Genomic DNA, 7987 nt, shown 5'->3' on the forward strand with positions numbered 1-7987 from the left:
GGTGAGAGAGAGCTGGAGGCGGAGAGGGAGAGAAGGGGGAACTGGGGCAGCGAGAGAGGGAGAAGCAGGCTCCCGGCTGAGCAGGGTCCCTCCCAGACCAGTTCAGGTCAGATCATGACCTGAGCCGAACACAGATGCTTACATCTGAGCCACGCAGGCGCCCCCAAATTCCATCTTTTTGGAGTGAGTGTGTGTGTGTGTGTGTGTGTGTGTGTTATGGGGGAGGCAGTCAACTCTCCTTTCTTTTTTTTTTTAAAGATTTTATTTATTTATTCGACAGAGAGAGATCACAAGTAGACAGAGAGGCGGGGGAGGGGGAGCAGGCTCCCCGCCGAGCAGAGAGCCTGATGTGGGGCTCCATCCCAGGACCCTGAGATCATGACCTGAGCCGAAGGCAGAGGCTTTGACCCACTGAGCCACCCAGGCGCCCCTCAACTCTCCTTTCTTAATTAAAGCCACAGATTACTGTTCATCACAACTTTTTTTTCCTAGTACCAAGATACTCTGATGGATAGATTTCGTAATAACTAAGCATCATTGTCGCCTTCAACCATATTGGTCGAAGCTACTGTGTTTTAAGGACTTACCATGACCCGGGCACTCCCTTCAGCTAGATTATTTCACAAAAGTCCTGAGGTGGGCACTAATGTCTCCTTTGGCGTGGGGGCATTTCCTTGTGTTTAATCCATGCCTGTCTAACCCCAAGTCCGAACAGTAACTTCCTGCATCAGCCAGCACATGGGTGCCCCACACGGCAAAGCCCCTCAGGGCCCGGCTGCCATTTGTTGGTAGGGCTGACCATAGGCCAACTGGGAAATGCCCCGATGGCTTTCCCATGCGGGCGTCTCCTCTCCTGTCGCCTCTGGCCCCCTTCCTCGCGCCGTGAGTGAATTTCAGGCACACCTCAGCCAGGTGTTTAAATCTTTAATCTTTGCTCTCTCTTTGTGAGAGGAGAGGTTCCAAGGAATTTCGAGAATATTCCAGGAATCCAGATGAAGGGGAGAACTGAGCCCCAGAAAGCCTCCAGAGTAGAACACCGGTTTTGCTCATCCTTACCGTAAATTGGCTTTAATTCCTGTTAGGGTCTGCAGGAACCCAGAGGCCTTCCTGCCCCCCTCACCCCAGAGCTGGATGAAATGTGGGCTTGTGTAGGTGCCACTGGGGTCTAAGTTGTTCTTAAGGTGGCTGGGCAGCTGTTCCCACTCGCCCCCCCAACTCTGGCACAGATACACAGCCCCAGACCAGCACTGTCCCCCCAAACAAGAGTCCTTTGCCCAGACCCCTACAGACAGTAGCGTGGAGCCCATTTTTACCAGCGTTAAACTTCACAGGATCTGTGACAGCTGCTTGCTACAGTCACTATGAAAAATAAAATTGTATGAAATCACAAGGAAATAAAATGGATATTAAAGATGAAAGTAACAAATACTAAGAGAGACACTGAAAACTTAGCCCAGATTATTTTATTGCATTTTCTCTTTCCCCAGGCTCCTGAGTTTACTCACGTCTACTATCTGTGTGTGCGGTGGAAATACTAGACTATGACGCGCGCTAGCGCATGTCTTTGCAACTCTGCAGTGGGTGGCCTCACCTGGATAGATTAAAATAGGCCACGGTGGGCGTATTCACACCACGGAAACCAGCAAATGCTATAAACCAGGGCGGGGCTTTGAGAAGGCTGGTTGTTAAAGAGTTAGCACATCATTGCCTACAGATGAATTTTGTGTTTTCAGGCACTTTTGAGTTTTAAAGTTATTGACTTTGTTTTTACACCTTACTCTCATTTTTCTAATATTCCATAATACATCTAGATATCTCATTTCCACGCAAGCAGCAAAATATTCAACAAGGTAGGCTGATGTCAGTGGGAGGAGACAGTTTCACTCCTAATCTGAACTCCCAGGCTGACGGGCTGGCTGGATTTGGGATCCAGGGTCCATGTACACCTCAAAGGATCGCCGGAGGAAGTCTCATTCCGTAGATGACAGCCCTAAGATCTGAATTTCAGAGCTCCAGGAGAATGTAACTGGGAAATACTGGGCAAGTAGAGAAGTTTGAGTTTGGACTCAAACTTCTGCTTTGTCACTTTCTGTCCATCTCACCTAGGGCTAATCCCATAAATTCAGAGAGCCCTTACTTTTTATGTTTGTTTGTTTTTTGCTTTGTGGAAAGGGAAACAAAAGCTTCTTGGTTTTCATCTTATTTTTCACAATTTCAAAAGCTGATAACACCCATAGCTTTGACATTGGGAGAAAAGTTAAATCAATTATTACATGAATTTATACCATTTTGTAACGCTTTAGAAGAACATAATAATTTCATGTACTTATTAGTTTTTACTAATACAATAACTCTGAAATGGCCATAGTTAGCCCTGTTTTACACGAAGGCTCTAAAATCTGGAAATAAGTGCGTTACATCACTCAGATAATATACAGATGCCAAATTCTAACCTGGATATGTCACTTTCAGAATGAGGTAGCCATTAGATCATTCTATTCTTGGAATCAGCAGGGGTCAAGTCACTCATTCAAGAGATACGGGGATCAGTGGGCTCCAGGGACGCAACTGACATTGTCCAGCATAGTCTGGACATGGGCCTCCAAGTGGGGGGGGGTGCTGGCATAAAGAGACATCTTTTCATCTTCAGTGAATTAAAGATGGGGAACCTCCAGGGGTACCACTTGATTCCTCATAAATCCCCCATCTCAACGTACAGGTTACAGCATTACCTGCTCCCAGAAGAACACCAAACTAAGAGCACTCCAAAAGTTCGTACTTCTTAAAAACCTCAATCTGATTGCAAAACAATTTATGTTCAGTCAAGACATTGTAGAAAGATAGAGACAGTGAAATGTAAACCCCCCCACCCCAGTCCTGGATCAGACATAATGACTGTCAACGTTGAGGGAACATCATTCAGATTTCCTTTGTCACTCACAGAAGGGAAGATTTTGTTGTCTTATCTTGGGTAATCGCTGCTAAGATGAACTTGACAAGTGAGAAACAAAGAATGATCACCACACCATTTTACAGGGAATTTGCTCGCTCATTTGTTCATTCAACACAACCTTGCGTGTGTGTTGTTTGCCATTCCGGCCTGTGGGAAGTAGCAGTGTACAAATTCAGTGGCCTTCAGGGATCCTACAGCGCAGGGAGAAAGAGACACATACCCAAGGACGAGCACCCTGTAGGAAACGAACAGAGTGGAGGAAGGAAGGGGGTGTGAGAGATGCTTATGGACTAGACCTTGCAAGAGTCAGAGAGCACTTTTCTGAGAATGGTGCCTTCACATAAAGAGAATAATCTACAAGGAATGCAACCTGGCCCACATCCCAAGTCACTGCCTAGGAATAGCTGTTTGTCACTTAAATCCATACTTCAATTGTGTTATTAGTTGACGTGGATAGATTCTCAAAGTGAGCAGAGATCCTAGAGGTGATCTCATCCAACCCCTTCAACTTATAAATGGCGAAAGTGAGATCAAGAGAGTGACTTATCCAGAATCCCGTTACTGTTCAGAGTAACATGTTCAGAGGCTAGCTTTTTTTGACCCACGAATCCTGTCTCTTCTTATGGTAACACACAGCTCCTTTAGAGAAGGTTAATATAAAGAAATGTTGCTCTATATAGTTCCCATAAATATACTGTAACCAAATGTAATCACATGCATGATCTTTTTTTCTTTTTCTTTTTTTTTTTTTTTAAAGATTTTATTTATTTATTTGACAGACAGAGGTCACAAGTAGGCGGAGAGGCAGGCAGAGAGAGAGGAGAGGAAGCAGGCTCCCTGCGGAGCAGAGACCGACATGGGGCTTGATCCCAGGACCCTGGGACCATGACCTGAGCCAAAGTCAGAGGCTTATCCTCCTGAGCCACCCAGGCGCCCCTGATCTTTTTTTCTTGATGCAAGACGAGGGTGAAAGAAAGAACACGCGTTAGTGTTACATGGCATCCAGATGTCTTTTTTGTTTTCCTCCTTTCACTTGCTGTGTGATTTGGAAAACCACTTAATCCTTCTGAGCTGTAGTTGCTTATTTAGGGAATGAGGATGCTTAGTAAATATGGTGGTTATTGCAGTGTTTGAAAGGAGAAAGTAGGGCACCTGGGTGGCTCAGTCGTTAAGCATCTGCCTTTGGCTCAGGTCGTGATCTCAAGGTCCTGGGATCAAGCCTCACATCAGGCTCCCTGCTCAGCAGGAAGTCTGCTTCTCCCTCTCCCACTCCCCCTGCTTGTGTTCCCTCTCTTGCTGTGTGTGTGTGTGTGTCTCTCTCTCTATCAAATAAATAAATAAAATCTTTAAAAGAAATAATATATGCCAAGTGTAAAAAAAAAAAAAAGAGAGAGAGAGAGAAAGTAGTTAAGAGAATATAGGGGGGAAATGACACAGCTAGTGATAACATTTCACATCTTCCGGGCGGTGGGGGAGTGGGGCAGGGTGTAGAGCAGAATTTGGTGGTGGTTGGGTTTTTCTTTCACCTGAATAGGGCTCTGGTTAAGAACAGAAACCCTGGGTCAGTGCGTGGAGAAACCTGGGGAACCAAGTCAGTGGGTCAAAGCCCTCTTGCTGTGGCTTTTCTTTTAAAGATACCAAACCTTCCGGTTTTCTTCAGTGCTGCTTTAATTATATCTTATCTGTTGCCTCATAAGCTACGTGGTCGTGGTTTCATTTTTACCATGTGCACTGTATTATCCCACTGCAAATCTCCCCGGGGTTCTTGGAAAAATATCTAAAGCTGATAAGAAGCAGGACATTTTTAAGGAAAAACCCAAAAAAGAAATTATTAAACTTTTACATAGCTTGTAGAAGTTTTACAAACGTCTTAAGTGCCTCTTTGGAAAGGTCAGTATAAAGGCTTACTATATATCTCAGGGGACTGCATAGAGTACTTATTTTTTAGAACACTGGAATAGACTGGAATAAGCCTAATTTTTTAAAAGATTTTATTTATTTATTTGAGAGAGAGCGAGCACGTGCACACACAACCAAGGGAGGAGCAGAGGCAAAGGGAGAAGCAGAAGCAGAGGGAGGAGCAGAGGCAGAAGGAGAAGCAGGCTCCCTGCTGAGCAGAGATCCTGATGTGGGGCTGGCTCCCAAAACTCCTGGGACCTTGACCCAAACCAAAGGCAGATGCTTAACTGACTAAGTCACCTGGGCATCCCTGGAATAAGCCTAATTTTTGAAGTCTTGGAGCCTTTAGCTATGAGGCTCATCAGGCCGACTTCTCTTTTTCTAACCCAGCTGGGTTGCCACAAACCAAGGAGAAGAGGCTTGATATGGGGAGAAAATGCAGGTTCCATCTGGAGGGTTGGAATCACATGGTTCCCAGATACCTGTCTTCAACGAGAGGCTGGTTTCTTCTGTCTTGCAGCCTCGAGCAGGCATTTCTGCCCATAAGAAGACAGTCTTCCTGTAGCTTGGTGGCAGCAGCATTTCCAGAGGGGTGAGCAAAGGAGCCAGTGACAGAGGTTCTGAGGAGGAGCAACACCCGGAGGAGAGAAACATGGCAAAGCCGTCTCCCTCCCCTCTTGCCTCTTCAAAGGATCTTTGCTTTCTTCCTTCTTCTTTTTCTTTTTTCAGGAAAAGAAGATGTGAGTTAGTATTAAATGTGGCAAGAAGAGAAATAAGTATTTCTTTTTTAAAAAAATATTTTATTTATTTATTTGACAGAAAGAGGGAGAGAGAGATCACAAGTAGGCAGAGAGGCAGGGGGAAGCAGGGTCCCTGCTGAGCAGAGAGCCCGATGCAGGACTTGATCCCAGGACCCTGAGATCATGACCTGAGCCGAAGCAGAAGCTTAACCCACTTCTTAGGGTCTAAGGTCATAGAACTCAGTATTAAAGTTGGCTCCAGCATCAAAATTCACATACACGTGAATCCATAGAACTCTTTGTAACTCAAGTTAAAACATCGCTTCTCAGCCTTTTGGCTAAGATCAAGTGTAGTATCTGTTCTTATCAGTTTAAAACATGAGTATAAGCCAATTTAGCAAATATAGATATTATTATCGTTATTATTATGAATATGGCAAAAATAAAAAAGCACTAAGCCATTCTCCAGAGAGAAATGGAACTCTAGCAATAACTAGATCACATGAGGTGTTTTTCATGTGGTAAAACAATCTTTTCAGAAAAGCATAGACCATGGGTGCCTGGGTGGCTCAGTGGGCTAAGCCGCTGCCTTCGGCTCAGGTCATGATCTCAGGGTCCTTGGGTCAAGTCCTGCATTGGGCTCTCTGCTCAGCAGGGAGCCTGATTCCTCCTCTAGCTCTCTGCCTGCCTCTCTGCCTACTTGTGATCTCTCTCTGTCAAATAAATAAATAAAATCTTTTTTTAAAAAAATTTAAAAGAAAGAAAAGCGTAGACCTCCATGGGATCACACACATGTAGGGATGGTCTTCAGAGGCTGTTCTCAACTTATAGCACATCTAACATCTTGTGAAAAATGCAGGCTCCTGAACCCACTCCTCCACCCCTGCCCAGATAGTCTGATTAAGTCCACAGGTAAAGCCCAGTACTCTCGTGTTGTAGTAATCTTGCCAAATGCTTCTGAGGCAAGAATCAGGTCCCTGCACCAACCTTGGAAAGCCTAGCCTCCCAAAAAGAGAAAAAACCCTCAGACTAGAACATATGAAGTCAAATTGCAGCCAGGTTGGTGTCATATTCCCAAAGCTGATTTTCCCATTTTCAAGACATTTGTTTGCAAGCACTGGCATGTGAGGCTAAATCTAATTGACCATTCATGTTCCCCAAACAGCAGCAATCACTCAGGAAAAAAAAAAAAAAATTACAGGAGAGAGAAAAGTTGTCGATGCTCCTCATTTACATAAAGCCCTTCAGAGGGTAGTGAAGAGTGTACAGACCTCTTTCCTTTAAGGCAACCCTGTAGCTCAGATCTCTGGGTAATTCGCTAAACAGAAGGACTTCTTACACTGCGGGTGCAAATGCTTCTTACGATTTCCGGCTTAGTTCAGAAGTCCTCTGCGTATTCTAAGGTGCCTGAATTCCTTTCTTTGAGGATCTTTGATAGCTTTGGGAGGATTTTATTTTTTATTTTTTTAAAGATTTAATTTATTGGTTCGTCAGAGAGCGAGAGCACAAGCAGCAAGAGCGGCAGGCAGAGAGAGAAGCAGGCAAAGGGAGAAGCAGGCTCCCCCTGAGCAAGGAGCCCCACCCGGGACTTGATCCCAGGACCCTGGGATCATGAACTGAGCCAAAGGCAGACATTTAACTGAGCCACCCAGGTGTCCCTGAGGTTTTTTAATATTGTTATAGTACTGTATTTTTCCTTCAGACAGAAGAAGAGAGAGACACACAGAGATCGACCAAACTGGGACTGTGGGTCACCATGATCACTATTCTGCCTTTACTTACAGGCTTTTTTTTTTTTTTAACCTTGGGAAAATTATTTAATTTCACTGTGTCTCAGTTTCCTCACCCCAAAAGTGAGACATGATAATAGCTTATTTTATCGATTCTGCAATAAACATTTCTCCCTAATTTTTAAAATCTCTGAAATCAAAGCGTACTTCACTATGATGACAAGAAAGCATTGTGTCATGGGTTAATTGACAGCATTTTTCTTAGTGGTGCATAAAATCAGAGAGTGTTTTATAATGATGGCATCTTAGCTTAGGTGAAATATGATAATAATGGCTCTATCCTAGGGTTTTGCGGGAATTAACTGAGTCAAGAAACAAAATGCTTAGAACCAATACCAATACAGAGCTGGTATTACTCACTTAATAACTAATCTATTAGTATTCTAACCTGTGGTTGGATTATAAATGAACTAGTTTCTTCTTGTTGCACATTTGGGTTGTTCCCAATGATATCCCTGCACTATATACTGCATTGAATGTAAACCTTTATGTACATCTCTGATCCTAGAAGTGGAACTACTAAGTTGACAAGCATGAGCATGTTGAAGGGATGGACTTATGAGTGTGAGCCTGGGTTTCTCAACAGTGTCCCCCTGTGGCCATAA

At 44.2% G+C, this 7987-nt stretch overlaps 1 pseudogene; it reads left to right on the forward strand.

The window, feature by feature from the left end:
• The first annotated feature begins 5910 nt into the window (after window positions 1-5910).
• On the forward strand, window positions 5911-6020 carry LOC122892694 (annotated as a pseudogene).
• The last annotated feature ends 1967 nt before the right edge of the window (window positions 6021-7987 follow it).

Source organism: Neovison vison, chromosome 12 (assembly GCF_020171115.1).
Source record: "Neovison vison isolate M4711 chromosome 12, ASM_NN_V1, whole genome shotgun sequence".
NCBI classification, from domain to species: Eukaryota; Metazoa; Chordata; class Mammalia; order Carnivora; family Mustelidae; genus Neogale; species Neogale vison.